Consider the following 24,120-nt stretch of genomic DNA (forward strand, 5'->3'; position numbering starts at 1 on the left):
GACGCAAGGAGGGATTTGAACCCATGATTTTGGAGATGACACCCATTGCACATGGAAATTAGTTTCATGATCATTTGACAAAAATGTATGTACATTGTGATTTGTTATTGGCTTCAGAAAAATTGCCCTGATTTGAGAAAGGCACTTCGTAATGCCGAAACATGTGTAATCCAAAGGGCACTATTGGACAATAGCGGTTCCTAAATTCATGTGTTTGCCGACAAGGCACCACCACATTAGTGTTTTTTTCATTTTCACTTTCTGTTTTTTACTTTTTGAAGTTCAAGGATAAAGTTGTTGAAGTATCACAAATTTGTGTGGCACAAATTTCGTTTTGTGTGTGGAAACCAATTTTGCTGTCACATGCACACAGGACAATATAAGAAGGAGACAAGACAAAAGCTAACTAATGCTACGAGATCTAGCAGGTAATTGTGCGGTCGAAGGCTAAAAGATCACTCAAATAAGTGAGTCTTCAAACATCTCTTAAAAGTTGAGCGATTTCCTTCCTGCCACAGATCCTAAGAGGATGTGTTCCTTGTGTGTGCTGCTTGGGCAGATAAAGAACAGCCGTTCCCTCTCACCCACTTAGTTTGTGGGCACACCAGGCAGAGAGGTTTACTGGAGTGTAATACTCTTTTAGGTTCTTATTGCATATATTGTCTCTGTAGTTGGTGAATTGTACCCCATACCCGTGAGCATGTTGCATAAGGGTTTGCTGTATATATTAAAGAGAGCTGTAGAGAGGCAGGCCTCCTGTAGGACTCCTCAGGTAAATTTCTATAGGTGAGACATGGGATTGTCCCATTGCACCCAGGATTTTCCATTGTCTAGTAAAGATTGGATCCATTTTACTGCGTTCTCGAAGCAAAAACCTGTAGTATCTAGAGTTTGTAAGAGTTATTCATGATTGAGAAGGTCAAATGCTGAAGACAGGTCTAGTAATACCAAGAGGCCATTTTTGCTTTTATTCATAATATTTAGCATTTGTGATTGGAAATCTAATAAGGCAGATTCTGTGCTATGATATCACCAGGTTGCCTTGAGTGTAGAATGGAGTTGCATTCTAAGTATTCTGGGAGTTGTATGGCAGCCATTTTGTTGGACATTTTCAAGAGGAGTAGGCCTCAGGTTTGTGGCATCTCTAGAGTTCAAGGATCATTTGCAAGAGGTCCCTAGAGTGAGGGTGCCCAGGTCAAATGAAAATAATAAACATCACCTATCACAAGGAAAAACTTAAGAACTTTGGTGGCACGAGTTTCGATCACTATTGCCCAATACTCTGGAATGTGCTACGAGATACTTTGCAGGAGATGCATGATTTCTTTAGCTTTAAGAAAGCTATAAAAAGACATTTGTTCATGCCTAATGCCTAAGTCATTATTTGAGTTGTGCGTGTTGATCTGCTGGTTCTTGACTTATTTTCTTCCTGCTGGATTCCTTCTGTGGTGTTTGTGTTTGTCCTGTTTTATGTGCACACTGAGGCCGTTAGGCATGATGTGTGTTCCAATAAATAAATACATACATACATACATAGATACATCCATACATACATACATACATACATAAATGCATACATACATACATAAATACATACATAAATGGTGCCTGTTATACTGTTGTGATCAAAGCTAGAGTTAACCAAGCGCGTAAGGAAAGGAGCAAGGAGTTGCATATGATGAGTTCGGATGGAATGGTATCCCAATTGCATGTTGTAGGGCGCATGCTTTTCAATACTTTAGTTACTTCCATTACAGAAACCTGTTTAAATTCAAACCTTAGCTGTGTGCCAGCATCTTTAGTTCCCATACAATTTAATTGTGCTTTGGGGCTAGGGTGTTTGGCAATTATTCTATGTGTTGATCTTATCTTCTCAGCAAAGGTCTGTTGAAATCTTTTGCAATATTACTTAGTGGGGGTATGAGATCCTTCTTTAGGTGTTTATGGGGCATTCTATGAGATTAATGTCAGCCTCCTTGGCAGAAACTCAGGATGTGGATTTTAAAACATTTGTAGGGCTGCTACCTGGGCTGATTTCAACACTTTCGCAATACAGTATCATTTTAACTGCACACAGAAGGGATAGCCTAATTTGGTAGGGGCATTCTGAGTGTTGGCATTTTGTAAATAGACTGTTTGACTAATTTGTATTTATTATTATTATTATTATTATTATTATTATTATTATTATTATTATTATTATTATTATTATCATTATTATTGATATTTATTGAGTGCGGACAAAGCTTCTAGAAGCAACAGAGCTCTATACAGAGATAACAATAATACAGATGCATAACAGAGTGCTTTACAGAGGTATCCAACAGTACATATGTGTAACAGAGTCCTTGTCAGAGGTAACAACAGATACAGAGGATACATAGGGGCACAGAGGAGGGGTACAGCTATACAGGGTGGCAGGTAGGAGAGGGACGGACAGTGTCTAGCGAGTCAGGAGGCATGGGGCGACATGATGGCCTAGGCGTTGTGCAGGAGAGACTCCTTGAAGAGGTGGATCTTGAGTTATTTTCTGAATTGTAGGAGCATAGGGGCGAGTTTGATGCTGGTCCTTTCCTTATTGAAGGAGAGGTGTTTGTTGATGTGGGACCCAAATGGCTTGGAGCAGGGGGTGAGCTTGGGTGTAAAGCCTTCAGGGTTCATAGTTCATAGTTCATAGCCAGGTCTGTATGTCTGGGTGTTCGGGGTTGTTGGTAAGGAGAAGACATTTGGTCTTGGTGGGGTTGAGATTCAAGTATGCACTGGGAATCATGAATGGATCAGTGAGAGGAAGGGTTTGACCCTGTGGATGTCCTTGATGGAGTCGATCTTGAAATATAGATGTGTGTCGTTGGCGTATTGGTTGATGTGGATGTTGTGTGTTGCTAGGAGGGCTCCTAGTGGCTCCCAGCAGCTCCATGTATAGATTGAAAATCACTGGGGAGAGGATGGAACTGCGCAGGTGATGAGTAGCATTGATGATCTAGAGGAGTCTATCTCGTCGACTGTAGGTGGTTGGCAAGGTAGGACTTGAACCTGCGTAGGAGAAGGTCACTGATCACCAGGGGCCCGATTCCCGGAATTATTTGTGTGTAAAAAATACAGGATTGGCGAGACAAAATGCACACAGAATCCTGTCAGTCGATTCATGAAATCAACAATGCAGGATATTTTGCCGACTTTCGCGGATTGCCAGCATTCTCCATGTCTCTCTGAGAGCGGCTGAGGGCATTGCACGAGAGACCACGCAGGGCATGGGCAACACCTAAGCAGTGGGTAGATTTGTGGGTGGAACATGGAAAATAGGGAACAACATGCCGAAAAGGGGATGTTACAAGGGATAGCATGCAGGCAGTGCATGGCAAGTCGACAAGTGTGCACAACAAAGCATATTCATGGATTTGACCGTGCAACCTCTTGCCTGCGAAATGCCCTTGCAAAGCCCTTGAACTCTCCATCACTTGAAACCAGGCATACAGACATGCGCAGAGGATTTGCAACTTCGGAGATGAGGTTACATGTCAGATTTAGGGGTGCGTGCATGCAGAAGGGGTCCCGATCATAGTTAGGGGTGTGCGAATGCAGCGTAGCGGGATGCAGAAATGGTTTAGGGGGGTTCCCATTCAGATTTTCCTGAGTGATAACTGAGTTACGATAAACCTTATGTGCTGTGACCGGGTGCCATTAACAGTTGCGGGGGACCCTGTGCAGGGTCCCTGTGGTGTAGGAATGCTTGTGGGGGACCCCACACAATGTTTACTGGGTGCATGTATGCGCATCTGGGGAGCAAGTAAATGTAGCTTTTTCTGGCTGTTTGGATTTGCGTGGGGGCATGTCGGGGCATTCCAAAACAACTTGCGTATACTGTTATTTTGTGCAGGAAATTCTATTAGTATGCAGGGCCTTTTTTTATTTTCTGTGCGCAGGTTCCCACAGTGTCGTTCTTGCTGCGTGGCCTTCATGGGAACAATTTGCACTTTTCCATGGCCAGAGTTGGAATTCTCAAACCATTCCACAGTGTCTTTGTTATACCTCATAAGTACTGGACGAGGAAGAGGGATGTGCAGGTAATGATCACATTATTTACCTGTAATCAGTATTACTCCTAGCGCTGCTTTTCCACGTCTCATTACTTAAGACCCTCCTCACTCTCAAGTTTGGGATGGAATGCGTTGCAATTAAGAAGGATCTAATGCATGCTGGATTAAGATGTGTTATACTCCCAGGGTTATGGGAGGGATATGGAGAAAGAAAACTCATTTTTTTTTTATTTGTATATGATTCAGTAAAATAAAATCAAATAAAAAGACACATACATGACTGAACCTTTACAAAACACAAAAACGTTAAAACTACAATTCATCATTATCATTCATCTATTAAGAAACTGAGTTCGTTTCGCCCACCACTTTATATATTTCCGCCTACATTAAGTTATAGCAGCACCTTATGGTTAGAATCCTTTTCAACAAAACGTGACACGCTTATCATCAATGGTATTCATTCTCGTGGGTCCCCCTTCCGCCATCACATACCTGCCCTGCCTCCACGTCCTCTCTGCTGGGGTTCTCAGTCTGATGAGCGTCAAGCTTCAGGGTTTTCAAAAAGCCTGTGACCGCAATTCCCACAGGGGTTGATTGAGGTGACAGGCATCTTCTCCAAAGATCTTCTCCATTCACCCAGGATATGTTCTGCCATTTTCCAAAATACCTTGCTCTTGTACTTGACAGCATTTGGAATTCCATTAGCAAATGCCTTGTGTTTACATACCCCTCCATTTTGTTTGCAGCACATACAGCTTATTTCCCCTGCCTTTACTAGTTTCCTTCTACTCAACACCTCCCTAGAAGGAGGTTGCACCTGAAACGCATCACTACTTGACTGCATGTCTTATTTGGGAATTGCAGCACATATGGAGCCATTACTCCTCTTGGTTTATGTTCATGTGATAAGTGTACCAATGACTTATAGGTGTGGAAGCCTTCCAGTGTAATTACCCAATCATGATCCTACAGAGTTTTTTTTTTTTGTTGCTTTCTTGGGGTTTGCTTTCAATATCTCTATATAAAGGCTGACTTCATCCAATAGAGTTTTCCATATTCAAATAATTTCCCCAGTAAATTTGTAGTGTTATTCGACTGCACCAACCATTCTCTATACTCGTCAAGGTCCCTGTACAGGGATCCCTTAGGACCTGTTAAAACCTTAAAGAGTAATGTTAATATGTTCTACTGTACTCTTACTTTTAAGGACAGAAGGCCCATCTCAAAACGAATTGCAGTCAGTGGTACACAGTTAGGGACCTTCAATATATGTATTCACAGCATTGCTTCCATCTTATCTAATTGTGCAAAAGAATCTGCCTCCCACAGTTCAAGACCATAGGTTAATTTGGGTACTATATTTCCTTCATAGTACGTAATCACCGCTTTTACGGAACATCACCCAAACTTGCAGTCCACTCTTCACGGTTTGGTTTAAAAGAGCTGGGGCTTTTGTTTTAACACAGTGGACAGATTTCCGTGGCCTTTGTTTGCCGCTATTGGGAAGCACAGGTACGTGACGCACTTAGTTCTTTGGAGTAACAATTTTGCTATTACCCATTGGACGCCCCTGCCCTTTTCTTATTTGAGAATTGTAAAATTGTATTTTTTTCTGGGTTCATCACCAGTCCGTTCTCAAGGGCATACTCCTCAAAAGCTCCCATCGGGCACTCGAGGTAGATCATGGTCTTATCAAAGAACAAGAAATCATCTGCGTATATTATGTGCTGTATTTTTAATTTGCCCAGACTCGGAATTGCCAATCCTCTGTCTGCCATGAACTCTCCTACATCAGATACATACATGTTATATAACCAGGGAGCTAGAATGCGCCCCTGTCTTAAACCTGCTTCTTTGTTTATCATCCTATTAAGATGTCCCTCCTGGTTCAATCTAACCTTTATCCCAAAGTTCTCGTGGAGTTGCATTATGAGATTCAGAAGACCCCCGGCAAGTCTCATCCCTTCAGCTTTCTCCATAGCGTGCATCGTTCAACGCGGTCAAAGGCAGCCAACAGGTCCACTGAACTCATAAACCTCATAAACCTGCAGCCCAATTTTCCTGACCATGCCCCCTCTTGGATTTCCCTCACCACAAGCCCATTCAGTCTCATTGAACAGAATTTTATGAAGCCCATTTAAAGTTTGGAAGACCTTGCCACTGTTAGTGCCCAATCCTGTAGATATTTCAATATGGGGACCACTAGTACTGTGTTCCATGATTCCAGTCGAACCCTGGATCTACCACATCCTTAAAGAGGCAAGCCAGCAAAACTGCCCAGTCATCTGGATTAGATTTCTGTATCATGTTTGTTAAACCATTTGGATGGTGGGACCTTGAGGTTTTACACTTCAGAATCAAGTATTGTATCTGTTTATGTTCTATTGTGGTTACCCTTTCAACCTTTGCCGCTTTGTCACTCCCATTCTCACCCTCCTCCTTTGCCCCATTTGCATATATAAGGTACTAAAGTGCTCCCACCAAGTATCATCTGGTACGGCATTTAGTAGGGCCATTCTGATTATGCCATCTTTTGCATTTGATAGCTCCCAAAAGGCCCTCGAGTCCTTCCCAATCAGAATACCCAACATTAGTTCTGCGTCCATTTTTAACAACTTCACCCTGTAATTCTTGCAGAAGCTATTGTATGCTTGTTTTACAGATTTGCCCCTCTCCACTTTCCAGGCCTCTGTGTTTTTTGAATGTTTTATTTCTCATAATGTGCATCTCATTTCAACCTTTTTTCATACTACATCCTCATTGTATTGGAGTTCATGGATCTTTTTCGTTCTTGCCCCCTACCTTTTCCTACCCTTCCCTGGGTTTCATCTGGCAAGTATTCAATAGTATTATCAAAGTTATTAATGTTAAACACCTTCAGTTTCCACTCGTAAAATGTCTCCTTGATCAGGGTAGTTATGTAATGATTTTATTTGGACAACAGAGGAGGCGTCCATCGTATTCTATTTACCACCACATTTGGGACAACAGTCACACATGCACTTTCCTCGACCTTACATGCGGGCGCGTTAAACTTCACCTTCAACATAGAATGGTCAATCCATATGTTTTCAAATATTTCCATCCCTTTGCATAAGAGGAACTGTTCTACGTTCACAAAGACGTAATCAAGTGTTGATTCACTTGCGCCCCTGTGCCAGGCATGCCTTGCCCCCCAATCACCTTGTACATTACCATTCAGTTTGCAAAGACCTACAGCAGCCAGGGCAACCAGCCATTCCATTCCTGCATGGCTTTTGTGGTCGCTGGCTATCATGGGTCCGGGGGTTGTTTCCCACTCTTCTCCCTTGGACTTTATCACATGACAATTAGCATTTAAGTCCCCCGCCAGGATGATATTCCCTCTATGGTTCTCGTTTTTCCAGTCAGTATCTTTTTGTATCCCAGTATCAGTTTGTATCCCAGTCAATATCTAATAAAAGGTATGTAGTACCAAGATTCTCCTATGCCAATATACGTTACGTATTAGCGTTGGATTGTTAACATCACTATCCCAGACTTCCACTCCCATCTCTTCAAACAGTGTTTTGGGAACTTCTTTTGCTCTCAGACCCTACCCCAATTGAATTGACGGGAGCAGGACCCTGTGTTGCGTCCCCCCTGACTCGACCTGTATTTTTGCTGAAAAACCTTATAACCATCCAATATCAGTGGGGTTTGTAAGGATATTTGGCGTGTTACAGCACAGAGTACAGCACTACTGCACAGGTAGCATTTTTTTTTTGATGCAGCACCACCACATGGGTGTGGTGCATTGCTATATGTGTTGCCAGAGTAACATGGACATATAAGTAAAGACAGGCTATTCAGTCAAAAACGATTTTTACATATAAGATGCAAATCTATTTTTACAGTTAAAAGCACACATGTGCACATTCAAAATGCACACTATTTTTCACCTGAAATGCCTATGTTGCAAGAGACACATTTGAAAATTAATAACTAACCTTATTAATAACTAACCTGACTAATAAAACTTCATTTAACATAACCCACTAATAAAGATGTGTCTCCACTGCAGAATTAGGCCTACTCTGAAAGTGAACTTTTAAACGCACATTCATTTTTTTTTCTCTGCTGCTCTGTCCACATAACTACAGGAAGCAAAGAGCTCGAAGGAACAGGAAATCAGTTTGTTACAATTGCCACTGTATAAGCGAGCCATTGTGTAGTGAGGGAGGAGATGACATGATTGATTCTGATTGGAGCAGCGTCATAGCAAGTATCATGCTAGAGGCTGTGATTAGAGTTTTGCTGGAGAAGCTTGAGGAGAGGGGGAGGGCAATCGAGATCTTGCAGAGCTGGGAGAAGGACCTGTTTCCTGGCTGAGGCATTCCTGCTGCAAAAGCTGAGAGTTCCAGGCAATAACCCCGGTTTGAGAACGGCAGACGCTTGTTTTCACTGGGGTTAATCTTCAAGGGAGCCAAATTCAGAAAGAGAATAGCCGGAGAAAACTCATGCTGAACAGATAAGGTAATTATAGAAGCGAGTGGGAGCTGTGTGAAAGTGTGCGAAACTGTTCAGCCAGTGTATTCGAGGGAGTCTCAGTTTATTATCAGCATATTTAATGTTACCAATTGAATATATTCTCGCAGCTCTCTGTTCATTTTATCACAAATAATGTTGTACCATTTCATTTATTTCTGTAAAAAAAGTTAAACTGAGTTTAAAAGAAATTTCTATAATACAAAAATATTTGAAAACAGATAGCTAGTGTGTATTATTTCTCTCTTTCATTTTGCATGGGGAAAGGTTTAAACGTGGGTAGATTTTTAAACAGTGCCATTGTCATTTTAAGGCAGATGTGTGCATGATTCTATTCAGTATGGACATTTGTGAGTGACTGTTTGTAGCATAGCCTGTTGGAGGTACATGAGTCAACGGGAAGAGAGACTCTCTGGACATAGTTCCCTACCGTATATAAGGTAGTGGAAATTACCACAAAAATACCACAATAGCCCATGGTGGCACACAACACTAACACTGAAAATGTGGTATCCCTAAAATGTAGGCCTGAGGTCTCTCTAGTGATCAAGAACAATCTAGATAAAAAAACAAGGGATGTTGGATATTGGGGCCACAAATAAACCAACCACTATACCAACCAACCACGCAAACTACCGCGCATACCATCTAAATAGGTCTGATTTCTGAAATAATGCAATGTATTATTGTCATGTGTGACCCAATATGAATACAGAGAGTGATTATTGCTAAAGGTATTTTGGCGGTAAGAAAATACCGCAAAGCCCCAAATATCCACAAAATACCCAACATATTTATGGTGCGTTGCAGGCCAGGAAAGTGATCATAGAGTACCTACTGGGCGTTGCAAGCGTGTCTCACACTGCCATTTGCACATTAAAGGGAACCCATTTTATAATAGCAGTGTGCCACTAAAAACGAATTTCAGAATGTCACAAAGGGAAACCACATTTTCAGACCTAGTGCAATATTTAGAGGCAAAGTTGTTTGCACATGGGACGTGGTCGTCGAACAGCACCTTAGAATGGCGTGACCGCATTCAGGGTGAGGTGCAGAAAGAAAAACTAGACAATATTTTTGCAGAAGGCAGCATAATTCAGGTCTGCCTTACAAGATTATTGAATGCAGCCGATAAAAGTGCAGAGAAAGATTGTTTAATACGGCTATGCGGCAAAATATGGTTTATTTTGAATAAGTCCCTGCGAATGCAGGAGAATGATACCCAGCTAATTAACAGGTTAAAGACTGAATTAGATGGGGCAAGTAAAAATCAGGAAATGTTAAGAGCAGAATTGGATGTATGCCAAAAAGACATGCAATTAAAATGCAGAGACTTTGATGCTCAGTTATCCAAAAGCAAGAAACAATTTAAGGATAGTGAGCAAGAATTGGTACACTTAAAAGTCTTAGTGGACCACATTAGACAGGATAAAGATGAGGTTGTTTCAGAAATGCAGATTTTACAAAAAGAACATTGTGAAAAAGAATGTGATCTCCAGAGTGCAGAACAAGAAATGATTAAAATGATTCAAGAAAGAGACAAGAGAAATAAAGAGTTCAATGAATGCCAAATGCAAATGTGCTACATGCAGGAGGTGATTAATAAGATGAGTGATGAAAACAACTATTTGCAAAATGAAGCAAACAGATTCCTTAAAAAGTGTAAGGACTTAGAAGAGCAAATGTGCATTCCCAGGTCCCAGGAGAGGCGGCAGGGTACCCCATTCAATGGAGTGGAGGTGAATTCTAGTTCTGCCCAAAGAGCTAGTGCTCCAGTGACTGGGCCGGTGACTGAACTTGGTTGCAGCGCCCTTGGGGGATTTGATACTCCCATTGGGGGCAGCCACCAATCTCATACACCTGAAAACAGGATTGAATCACAAAATAGTGCAATTCCATGCATTGCAACAAGTAGCCTCGTAAAAATAATGAAATCCATTAAAGCCCTGATCAAACCATTTAAAAAGGGAGGTGAATGCTGCATTGAGGATCACTTAGAAGCGGTGCATGACATTTTTAAAGCACTCCAGATACCTAAGGAACAGTACAGACAATATTTTCATTTAACTTTAGATGCCCCGACGGCCAGCATCATAAGGGGATTAAATGAACAGCAGAATATGACCTGGGTGGAGTTTGAAAAAGAAATTAGGCGTCATTTTTCTCCTTTTCAGTCATTGCAGGAGACAAAGAAAGTCGCTTACACAATTACTGCTGGACCTAATACATCCCTTCGCCAATTTTTACAAGACTTAAAAAGAGCATTTTCTCGCTTTGATGTATCTTTTGACCCAAATTCCAATGAGTTTAAAACTGCATACTTCTATGGGCTACAGAAACTCATCATATCCCAATTGGTCCGTGAATTTGACCGTGACAAGTCCCTTGAATGGATTGTACATCAAAGCACAAAACTATATGAGGTACTCTATTGTCAGGGTAGAGAAAGTGATAAAATGAAAGATACTAGACCTAAATCTAAAGAACCCTTAGCCACAGTAAAGGAAATCAGGTCAGCCAAAATGTCCCTTGAGTCTGCTCAAAGCCAAGGTAAAAATAATGTGACACCTGAACAAAGGGGTAATCAACAAAGATCGCCATTTCCTGTACCAATGTTCCAATCACATGATCCTAGTAATAGGGAGAGCTACATCAGCCCTAGGTATTTAGGGGACAGACCCCGGGTAGGATATCGGCCTGATATGGCAGGTATGAACAATAACCAGAGACAAAATCAAGATCAAAGAAATGATGGTCCCTACCAGTCATTGGGGACACAGAGCAGATTTGATCCCAACACCATGATATATGGTAATCAGGATAGACCCCGATATGTGGATCGATTTACTGATAATGGAAATCAACATAGGGGCCAGTACCCACAATCTGAGAGACAGGATATGAGGCAAAACATGAACTACAATCCACGTCAGTACAATGATTCCCCACCAGGGGACTATAATCAAAGGATGGGTGCAACCCGCTCCCCTCCACAAATGAATCAAGAGTTCAGAAACCATCCCAACCGACATCAATCACCTGAGAGGTATCAGAATAGATCCAATCAGGGGGAAAACAACCAATATCGACCTAGGCCACAGAAAGAGGATTCTAGAGAGATGGAAAGGTTCCAGTGCCTTGAGGCCCAAGTGAAAATGTTAGCTGAGCAAATAGGAAAGCTCTATACAGCGCAAAAACAACCTTCCAAAGAGGGGGCTGATGGCCATAGCAATGACCGGGGGGCTTCCGAAAAGTGACTAAGTACTCATGATAACTGCAGTGCCAAAATGACAGATTGCTCTGATATAATTTTGCATAACGACTCTGAGATGCCTAATGAATTAAAAATGAAAGTGCCAGTAAATGAACTTGTGACAGAAAGTGCAAATACTTCTAAAAAAGAGGTACGGTTTAACCTAGAGCTAAATAAAACAGTAAAGATTTGCACAAATGAAAAAGAAACATTAGGAATTCCAAAAGAACAAAGGGACAGATTTAAGAAAAATGACTCATGCATGGGGAATACCAGTGAACAGGGAGTAAGTGGGGATGCTATAGCTCCTTCCCTGGGCAAGCAAAACAATGACCAAACACAGGCCGAAAAAGGAAATACTCAAAAGGAGGATACAAGTCAATCACCTGAAGAATTCTTTGAGCCACATATTTTTGAAGAGGCTGAAAGGGCTGGTATCACACTAAATGATCACAAATGCACAGAATTAAAAAATGACAAATTGTTGAATGATGTTGTTACACATGTTCAGTTGGAAGGTTGTAGTGTGGTCTCTGATGTTACCCAGATGGATGGGCGAACAGTGGCCACACTCCAAAAAACCTCTGATCATGGAGAAATGAATAAAGTCTCTCGTGCAGAAATGGGTAAAAAGGAGGGAAAAATGTCTTTCCATTTACCAATGTGCTTAGCCAAAAGTGAAAAAGGCCTGAGAAAGGTGAGCCCTGAAATCAGTAAGAATTCACACTTCTTATGTGTATTAGAGGAAGTTGAGGGCAGATATTATGCACCCATCACTGTAGAAGAAAAATGCCACACCTTTGCTATGATTGACACTGGCGCACAGGCCACAATTATGTCCAAGGAGCTGGTAAAGAGTATTAATGAAGGGAGACCCCACAGAGTCAGATCACAGTGAAGGAAAATCAAGGTCCAGTGCATAACTTTAATGGGGAGAAGGTGCCCATCATAGGTGTAACTGAGGTTGACATAAAAATAGCAAAGCACAGAATGAAACAAGAGGTATTGATCACATCTATTTGTGAAATTCCATTTCTGATGGGGACAGATTGCCTGAAAAGATTGTCTCCTCTCATAGATGGGGTGAATGGAGTGCTGTGGTCCTTAACCAAAAAACCATTGAGGCCTAAGAAACTAAATTCACAAAACAGCAACATAAATGAATGTCACACCGTTGCCAAAACAAATGATGATGTGGAGGTATATCTCCAGAATAGTTGCATACCTAGTGTCACTGTTATATTAATGTGTCAAGACAAAATGCAGAGCGACAATGAAAAACTACCTGTACAAATATACTTGGACCCAAGGAAAAATTGGCAGACTGCCATAGATGAGCACACATTACGTTTTTTTTTTAAAAGAGAAAACATGCAAACAGAATATTGCTCCTAAAACAGATTCAGAAAAACACATTACCGCTCTGGCAGAAATACACATGGAAGATGAGCAACCATGGGTTCATGTTGGTATAAATGACTATTTTAAAACAATAAAAGCCACTTTAGCGCTTGGACATGAAAGGAGTTTCATTAATGAGAAATTGTTGCAAAAAATAATGGAGAGGGTAGAAATCCCGAAATTTAGGATTAAAAACCAATATGTTTCTGGGTTGGACAGTCCAGACTTTGAAAACCGAATTGCAGGCAGATGCATGCTTAAAATTAGCATTGGGCAGAAAACAATTTACCATAATGTATGGATAGTGAGTGGAGCACAAAATGAATTTTACATGGGCAATGACATCATGCACAGAATGTGTATGGTGTTAGATTTCCTTAATCAAAAAATATGGTCACGCCTAGGTGGTCCGGCACCTGAATTTGAAGACAAAAGAAGGGCTTATCATTGTGCACAACTGGTTCCTTATGCAATCGAATTACAAATGAGGAAAGATACTATTATTCCTGCATTTACAAAACAGTTTGCAATAACACTGAAATGCAAAAATGGACAGCAGATGAAAGACTCTGATGCATTTGTATGCCTGAATGAATACATAAAAAAGCAAGGCCTGGATTATGAATACATTCCATTAGTAGATATTGGTGAAGGATCTGTAAAAATTATGGTAAATAATAAAGGTTGTCAGGATATTCATTTAGAGGAAAACTCCCCATTAGGAATGACCATACACAAATCACATTATACGGCAGTTTTAAATAACATGGTGATTGGAAATATCCCGGAAAAGTATGTAGATGCCAAGGGTGAGTTGCCAGAACACCTGGACTCTCAGCCCAAAGGAATATTTAAAATTCGTTCTGTGTATCCTTATGATTCAAATGAGACAGTGTGCTGCCATCAAGAGGATTGCATAATATTTAATTTAAATGAAAATGAAACAGAAAATCAGCCCATTGAAGTGGAAGCTGATATGCCAAAATATTTAAAAGTGGCAGCTTTACAAAAAGACACAGCCACACAGTTAGAGGAAAGCGCCGAGATTCCCTTACCAGAAGATTTTCCAGAATTTTCCAAAATGGTAGAAGAGCAGATCTCCTTAGCGGATGCATGTGACAGCAATGAGGATAGGGACAATATGAGGGAGATATTTATGGAGTTTAAGGATGTATTTGCAAAAGATGCTTATGATTGTGGTTTAACTGATTTACATGTGGCCACACTACCAGAAGGGTGCAGCAGAAGTCCAGTGTTTGTACGCCAGTATAGACTACCGCTGGCATGTTTAGAATCATTGGCAGAGATTATTAAACATTTGGAATCGCGGGGAATCATCAGGCCCATTCATAGCACATCCAATACACCTATTTTAGGTGTATTAAAGCCAAATGGTCAATGGCGGCTATGTGCAGACTTGAGAGAGTTAAATAAAAGAGTACCAGTATCTAGATGGCCACTGCCATTCATTGGTCAGGGCCTAGCTCAGGTACATGGTTCAAAAGTATTTACCACATTAGATCTCAACTCTGGATATTGGTGCGTGCCATTGGCAGAGGAGATAGAACATTTATTTTCCTTTACATTTGACAGGAATCAATACGCCTCGCTTAGAGCTCCGTTCGGGTACATCAATAGTGGGAGTGAACTTGGCATATTTTTGAGAAAGGCCATGCCGGATGCAGCGGAAAGAGGAACAATAGTTTACGTGGACGATGTCCTGATAAAAAATGAAAGCCTGAAAAGCCATTTTGATGAAATAAGACATGTGCTTGGCCAATTGCAGAAAGCAGGCGCCATTGTATCTTTGCAGAAAGCACAATGGTGCAAGAAAAAAGTGAACTTTCTAGGGCATGAAGTGACTGAACATGGGCTAAATCCACAAAAGAAGAAAATAGAGGCCATACAAAGATTAAAAGATCCTAAAAATGTGAAAGGAGTAAAAAGTTTATTAGGGATGACAGGCTATAACAGAAAGTTCATTGAAAATTATGCAGAAATCACTCAACCATTGACTAAACTGCTTAAACTGAATACTCCCTGGAAATGGGAAAAATAGCAGTCTGATGCAGTGGCTAAATTAAAGGAATGTCTTGTGAAGACACCATGTTTAGCATATCCCATAAAGGACAGGGATTTCTTTATAGAAATAGGTTTTTCGGAACATTGTATGTCAGCAGTGTTATCACAAAAACACAATTTGAATCACAAAACCATTGCCTATGCAAGTAAGGCATTTTCCCAAGTTGAAATGAAATTTAATGAATGTGAAAAGGCCCTATTAACCACTGTGTGGGCGCTACAACATTTCCGCCCCATTGTTCAGGGAGAAAAGGTGATTATTGAAACAAATCATCAACCTTTGCAATTTTTAGAGAGTAAAAGAATTAGATCAGGTAATCTAGCGCAGTCCAGAATCACTTCATGGACGCTGGCATTACAAGGTTTTCCTGTAGAAGTGAGATATGGACAAAATAAAAAGAATCCAATTGCTCAAGGGTTAGCTGACTTACATGACTGCGCAGCTGAACAAATACCAAATGAAATGGAAGTGGAAACTAGTTTGCAGGAATTTGAACAATCACCACACAAAGCTTTTGATGAAAAAACATGCAAGGATTTGCCAATTGTATATGTGGATGGTTGTGCTTTTCACATTGAAAATGACAGTAATAAACAATTAGTGGCAGGAATAGGAAATGTCTGGTTGAAATGTGAAGGCGTCCCCAGTATAGGGATGAGGATTGGAGCTAGGAGCAGTCAGGTGGCGGAATTGGCAGCCGTTTATAAAGCAATTGATACTGTAGTTGATAAAAAGTTCAGTGAAATTGTCCTGGTGACTGATTCTGACTATGCACGGAATAGCTTTGTGGAGTATTTGCCTGGTTGGAAAGCAAGAGGCATGGTTACATACAACAAAAAGCCACTTAAACATGGAAAAATGATACAAGCCATAGACAAATTGGTGTCAGAGAATAATTTAACAATATACTGGAGAAAAATTCGTGGGCATTTAAAAACAGCAGGAGAGGATAAGGAGGGAAATGATAAGGCAGACCACCTGGCTAAGATTGGGGCTGTGATGGGAGAATTGCTACCTATTGATTATTTAATGGGTGAAATACAAATTGATGCAGTAACACGTTCTAAAGCACCAAAGGAGGTAGATCAACCAGTGGTACAGTGGAGTCATGACACACCAGACCAAGATTTGATTGAGGCACAAAAGAATGATCAAATTTTGGGAATCTATTATAATCATTTGATAGATCCTGAACAAAATCCTTTATCAGAAAATGATTGTATGGGAAAAGAAGAGTTGAGGGTGCTATTAAAGAACAAAACACGAATTAGATTACAGGATGGACTCATGATTAGAGAGTCCATAACAGGACAAATACAGTGGGTGGTACCCCTTTCATTCAGAGGGCTAATGCTACACCATGCACATGATGCCATAACTGCAGGCCATAGAGGTTCACAAAAAACATTAGAAATACTAAAAGATTATGCTTACTGGCCACATATGTCCCAAGATGTGGAATTATATACTAGAGGATGTCTAGTATGCGCCCAATTTAAACCTGCTTCACCAATACATAGAGCCCCATTAATGAAAAGAGGCCTAACTCTTCCATGGTCAGATATGCAAATAGACTATGTAGGGCCTTTAAAAAGGTCGAGCAGAGGAAACCATTATATTTTAAGTGTGGTATGTTTGATGTCAAAGTGGATTGAATGCATTCCTGCACCAGATTGTAGTGCGCAAACAGCAGCCACATTGCTGGTGAACCATGTGTTCTCAAGGTTTGGGTTGCCACAAAGAATTGAGTCAGACAGAGGAAGTCATTTCACAAGTATTCTAATGAGTAAGGTATGGCAAAAACTGGCTGTGAAAAGAAAACTACATATTGCATATCGGGCGGCCTCTTCAGGTGGAGTTGAACGAAGCAATAGGTCTGTTGTGGATATTTTAAAGAAATTCGTGGCAGAAGCAGGTTCCAGCTGGGATTTACGTTTACCGTTGGTTTTGATGGCAATCAGATCAACTCCTGCCAAGCAACAGGTGTTAGCCCCCATGAGGTCTTGACAGGTAGGAAAATGGTGTTACCACAACACCTACTATACAGAACACATGAGCAAACATGTGCATCCACAGTTCATGAATATATTGACGAACTGAGGAGGCATTTGCAACATGCATTTGCTTTTGTGAAGAGAAATCTGGAAAGAGCTGCTGACAGTGCAAAGTCTTATTATGATAAAAAGACATCAGTAAAGGAATACAGTGTAGGGCATCAGGTGTACAAGTTTCATTTTTGGAAAAAGTAAACAGAAAAATTCTAAATTTCTAGCAGCCTTGCAGCCTTGCAGGGGCCATTTCGAATTATAGATAAGGTCTCTCCTGTGGTTTATAAAATTTTGAAAAATGAAGGTGAAACGGCGATAGAGCAGTTTGTCCATGTAAATCAGATCAAACCATGCCATCCCAGACACGAGATCAGGCGGCTTGAGCATGTAGAAACAGAAAGCCCTGGGGCTACTACCCACTGATGCACACAATACAACATAAAGTCCCTTGAACACAAAAAGAGAAAATAAATGGACACAATCAGGAGGCAGTGACAGAGAAGTTAAAAAGTTGATTGTTATAATGGCACACAAACACTGTAATATATGTAAAAATATATAATATAAAATAAGTAAATAAATAAATAAATAAATAAATAAATATATATAATGGAAGCTCATGGTTGGTGTGCAGAGAGAAAATGTATTAAATATTGAATGCTGTTTTATATATGCTTGTTTTCTTTTTAACTTGTGTTTAATTTCAGGAAAAAAAAAAAATGAAATGTTTTTACCAAGCATGTTTTATTTTTGGAAAAAGGGTAAAGTTAGTATTGTGCAATATACTTAATCTGTTTCTTTTCTATTTGATTTAGAAAATTAACATTATTTGGTGGGAGGTTCCGGGATCAGAGGCCACGGGAGACGATGGAGTCCTGGAGCCCACGTGGACGGATTCCGGGAAAGCCCCAAAGAGGGGTGAAGACCAAGGCTGCAAAGCGATCAGCATTGAAGATGATACCGATGATATGGTTAATGATGATGATATTTGGAGGGATCTTCAAGAATTCAGAAGCACAGATTGTCATTGAACCTGGACCAGCATCTGGTATCGCGGTGGAAGAGGCACCAGGATTCATCATGAGTGATAGAAGGATGATTTTCCAAAACATCTACATACCATTGAATCCTGAGATTTTGATTGAAAAACATTTGAACAATACCGGAATTAAGATTGAACAGACTAAAGAGTGGCTGGAAATAAGAAAAGAGGACACTAAGCAGTCAATAAGAGATATATTAATGCAGTTGGAGAAAACATTTGTGAATTCAGCAGACATTAAGAAGAGGAGAGGAAAGAGAGGTGCGGTGATGCTCGCGATATCATTGGTAATGTCTATAGTTGGAGCCATAAGAGGTACCACAATATCAACAGCCAATTCTTTATCGGTAGGAACACTGAGTACTAAAGCGCAACAACTGAGTATTGACCTAGAAATAATACAAAAAACATTAGATGGGATTAGAGGGGGACTGGATGAACAAGTAAGATTCATAAATGAAACTGCAATCATTCTAAATGAACAAGCAGATGTGATGCAACGGGCGACTAAAATAATACTTAAGCATGACAGAACTTTAAATGAAATATTGAACATAATGAGTCCTGTTGATAGACTATTAACGAATTATATGAGAGAAGTTCAAACTGCAGTTTCACAATTGATTCAAGGACATATTCCCTTGTATTTTGTTTCGCAGGATATTATTCGTCAAATGATAGAAAGATTGACCAGGAGGGAAATTGATATAATACAGGTAAAAATCGCATTTGAAATGGGTAATGCAATGCCGTTGGAAAGACTAGAGATCGGATTTTTGCTATGCATCCCATATGTAGCTCCTGAACTTATTTATCAAACGAAGTGGGTACACAACGTGGGATTTTGGCAAGAGGACAAATTTATTAAGATTAAGGGGGTAATTCATAGAATTCAGCGCACAAGTGGCGCACGCGGCTGGCGCACAGTGTGCGCGTGCGAATCCCTGCGCCAGCCGCGTGCGCTAAAATCCATTTCCGCGCACAGCGTATTCATGGATTCCAGCCACCAAAACCAGCCGTGGCGCACAGTGGCGCAGCGACCCTGCAGCAGCGCCAGTTACGCCCCCAAGAACGCCTCTCGCGCAGGGAAAAGCCATCAATATACCCAATCCAGCGCAAAGGGCTGCGCTAACCCTGTACCAGCACGGCAAGCGGGCTACGTGTATCACTGGGGTGCGCGGGAAGTACCTCACGCGATTGGCCCCGTGCGAGCAGGGTACGCGTATTTGAGGGGTGCGCCGGAAATTCCACACGCGATTTCCGCAGGGTACGCGTATCTCAGGGGTGCGCGGGAATTTCCACATGCGATTGGGCCCGTGCGAGCAGGGTACGCGTATCTCAGGGGTGCGCAGGAAGTGCCACACGCGATTTCAGCAGGGTACGTGTATTTCAGGGGTGCGCGGGAATTTCCACACGCGATTGGGGGTACGCGTATCTCAGGGGTGCGCGGGAAGTGCCACACGCGATTTCAGCAGGGCGCGTGCATTTCTGGGGTGCGCGGGAAATTCCACATGCGATTTCATCATGGTACGTGTATTTTTGGGTGCGGGGGAAGTTTCACACGCGACATCAGCAGGGCACGTGTATTCCAGGGGTGCACGGGAAGTTACACACGCGATTCCATCAGGGTACGTGTATTACAGGGGTGCACGGGGAGCACCACACGTGAATTGCACGTGTGGGTCCTCCCAGGTGTTCCCTCTACACCCTCCACGGCCCCTGCAGGTGGCTCACACCACAGGGGCCTACCCTGCACATGTCCTGCAGGCACACCATCCACCATGGCCATGACCCCCAGCCAACCCACATGTCAACTTGCACTACTGCCCACCAACGCATGTCCCCCTGCACCCCCAGTCACCAGGGGCACCCTCCACCAGGCCCCCACCCATGTCTCCCAGGACCCCCACCCCCCAGCAGTGCAGGGGCACCCACCACCAGGCCCCCACCCATGTCTCCCACCACCCCCACCCCCCAGCCACCAGGGGCACCCACCACCAGGCCCCCACCCATGTCTACCAGCACCCCCACCCCCCAGCAGTGCAGGGGCAGCCTCCACCAGGCCCCCACCCATGTCCAACTCATGTCTCCCACCGCCCCCACCCCCCAGCAGTGCAGGGGCAGCCTCCACCAGGCCCACACCCATGTCTCACACCACTCCCACCCCCCAGGCACCAGGGGCAGCCTCCACCAGGCCCCCACCCATGTCTCCCACCACCCCCACCCCCCCAGTCACCAGGGGCAGCCTCCACCAGGCCACCACCCATGTCTCCCACCACCCCCACCCCCCAGCAGTGCAGGGGCACCCACCACCAGGCCCCAACCCATGTCTCCCACCACCCCCACCCCCCAGCAGTGCAGGGGCAGCCTCCACCAGGCCCCCACCCATGTCTAAATCCACCACCCACCCTCCAGCACTGTGGGGCACCTGCCAGCAGGCCCCCACCCATGTCCAACTCATGTTCCCCACCACTCCCACCCCCAGCACTGTGGGGCACCTGCCAGCAGGCCCCCACCCATGTCCAACTCATGTTCCTCACCACCCCCACCCCCCAGCACTGTGGGGCACCTGCCAGCAGGCCCCCACCCATGTCCAACTCATGTCTCCCACCAACCCAACCCCCCAGCACTGTGGGGCATCTGCCAGCAGGCCCCCACCCATGTCCAACTCATGTTCCCCACCACCCCCACCCCCCAGCATTGCAGGGGCACCCACCACCAGGCCCTCACCCATGTCTCCCAGCACCCCCACCCCCAGCACTGTGGGGCACCTGCCAGCAGGCCCCCACTCATGTCCAACTCATGTTCCCCACCACCCCCACCCCCCAGCACTGTGAGGCACCTCCCAGCAGGCCCCCACCCATGTCTCCCAGCACCCCCACCCCCCAGCCAACAGGGGCACCCTCCACCAGGCCCCCACCCATGTCTCCCAGGACCCCCACCCCCCAGCAGTGCAGGGGCACCCACCACCAGGCCCCCACCCATGTCTCCCACCACCCCCACCCCCCAGCCACCAGGGGCACCCACCACCAGGCCCCCACCCATGTCTACCAGCACCCCCACCCCCCAGCAGTGCAGGGGCAGCCTCCACCAGGCCCCCACCCATGTCCAACTCATGTCTCCCACCGCCCCCACCCCCCAGCAGTGCAGGGGCAGCCTCCACCAGGCCCACACCCATGTCTCACACCACTCCCACCCCCCAGCCACCAGGGGCAGCCTCCACCAGGCCCCCACCCATGTCTCCCACCACCCCCACCCCCCCAGTCACCAGGGGCAGCCTCCACCAGGCCCCCACCCATGTCTCCCACCACCCCCACCCCCCAGCAGTGCAGGGGCACCCACCACCAGGCCCCAACCCATGTCTCCCACCACCCCCACCCCCCAGCAGTGCAGGGGCAGCCTCCACCAGGCCCCCACCCATGTCTAAATCCACCACCCACCCCCCAGCACTGTGGGGCACCTGCCAGCAGGCCCCCACCCATGTCCAACTCATGTTCCCCACCACCCCCACCCCCAGCACTGTGGGGCACCTGCCAGCAGGCCCCCACCCATGTCCAACTCATGTTCCCCACCACCCCCACCCCCCAGCACTGTGGGGCACCTGCCAGCAGGCCCCCACCCATGTCCAACTCATGTCTCCCACCAACCCAACCCCCCAGCACTGTGGGGCATCTGCCAGCAGGCCCCCACCCATGTCCAACTCATGTTCCCCACCACCCCCACCCCCCAGCAGTGCAGGGGCACCCACCACCAGGCCCCCACCCATGTCTCCCAGCACCCCCACCCCCAGCACTGTGGGGCACCTGCCAGCAGGCCCCCACTCATGTCCAACTCATGTTCCCCACCACCCCCACCCCCCAGCACTGTGGGGCACCTCCCAGCAGGCCCCCACCCATGTCTCCCAGCACCCCCACCCCCCAGCCAACAGGGGCAGCCTCCACCAGGCCCCCACCCATGTCTCCCACCACCCCCACCCCCCAGCAGTGCAGGGGCAGCCTCCACCAGGCCCCCGCCCATGTCGACCACCACCCCCACCCCCCAGCCACCAGGGGCAGCCTCCACCAGGCCCCCACCCATGTCTCCCACCACCCCCACCCCCCAGCAGTGCAGGGGCACCCACCACCAGGCCCCCACCCATGTCTCCCAGCACCCCCACTCCCCAGCCACCAGGGGCAGCCTCCACCAGGCCCCCACCCATGTCTCCCAGCACCCCCACCCCCCCAGTCACCAGGGGCAGCCTCCACCAGGCCCCCACCCATGTCTCCCACCACCCCCACCCCCCCAGCACTGTGGGGCACCCGCCACCAGGCCCCCACCCACGTGTCCCAGCACCCCCACCCCCCAGCCACCAGGGGCAGCCTCCACCAGGCCCCCACCCATGTCTCCCGCAACCCCCACCCCCCAGCACTGTGGGGCACCCGCCACCAGGCCCCCACCCATGTCCAACTCATGTTCCCCACCACCCCCACCCCCCAGCACTGTGGGGCACCTGCCAGCTGGCCCCCACCCATGTCCACCTCATGTTCCCCACCACTCCCACCCCCCAGCACTGTTGGGCACCTGCCAGCAGGCCCCCACCCATGTCCAACTCATGTCTCCCACCACCCCCACCCCCAGCACTGTGGGGCACCTGCCAGCAGGCCCCCACCCATGTCCAACTCATGTTCCCCACCACCCCCACCCCCCAGCACTGTGGGGCACCTGCCAGCAGGCCCCCACCCATGTCCAACTCATGTCTCCCACCACCCCCACCCCCCTGCACTGTGGGGCACCTGCCAGCAGGCCCCCACCCATGTCTCCCACCACCCCCACCCCCCAGCAGTGCAGGGGCACCCACCACCAGGCGCCCACCCATGTCTCCCAGCACCCCCACCCCCCAGCCACCAGGGGCAGCCTCCACCAGGCCCCCACCCATATCTCCCACCACCCCCACCCTCCAGCAGTGCAGGGGCAGCCTCCACCAGGCCCCCACCCATGTCTCCCACCACCCCCACCCCCCCAGCCACCAGGGGCAGCCTCCACCAGGCCCCCACCCATGTCTCCCACCACCCCCCTGCCACCAGGGGCAGCCTCCACCAGGCCCCCACCCATGTCTCCCACCACCCCCACCCCCCCCAGTCACCAGGGGCAGCCTCCACCAGGCCCCCACCCATGTCTCCCACCACCCCCACCCCCCCAGCACTGTGGGGCTCCCGCCACCAGGCCCCCACCCACGTCTCCCAGCACCCCCACCCCCCAGCCACCAGGGGCAGCCTCCACCAGGCCCCCACCCATGTCTCCCACCACCCCCACCCCCCCAGCACTGTGGGGCACCCGCCACCAGGCCCCCACCCACGTCTCCCAGCACCCCCACCCCCCAGCAGTGCAGGGGCAGCCTCCACCAGGCCCCCACCCATGTCTCCCAGCACCCCCACCCCCCAGCACTGTGGGGCACCTGCCAGCAGGCCCCCACCCATGTCCAACTCATGTTCCCCACCACCCCCACCCCCCAGCACTGTGGGGCACCTGCCAGCAGGCCCCCACCCATGTCCAACTCATGTTCCCCAGCCAACATGTCATCACAATCTAGATCCCTGGTCCCTATGGTCAGCCTCCAAATGCAAAACACCCACCCGAGTATTGCATCCACCCACTCATAATTTGCAATTACATCACAGAACACCAATTGCAAGTTCCGAAACAAACACATTTCCCTCACATACACCCAATGGGTGTCAGTGAATCTCAAAACACATATCATGAAATGC

The sequence above is a fragment of the Ambystoma mexicanum genome, chromosome 6p (assembly GCF_040938575.1).
Source record: "Ambystoma mexicanum isolate Mex_15411 chromosome 6p, UKY_AmexF1_1, whole genome shotgun sequence".
NCBI lineage: Eukaryota > Metazoa > Chordata > Amphibia > Caudata > Ambystomatidae > Ambystoma > Ambystoma mexicanum.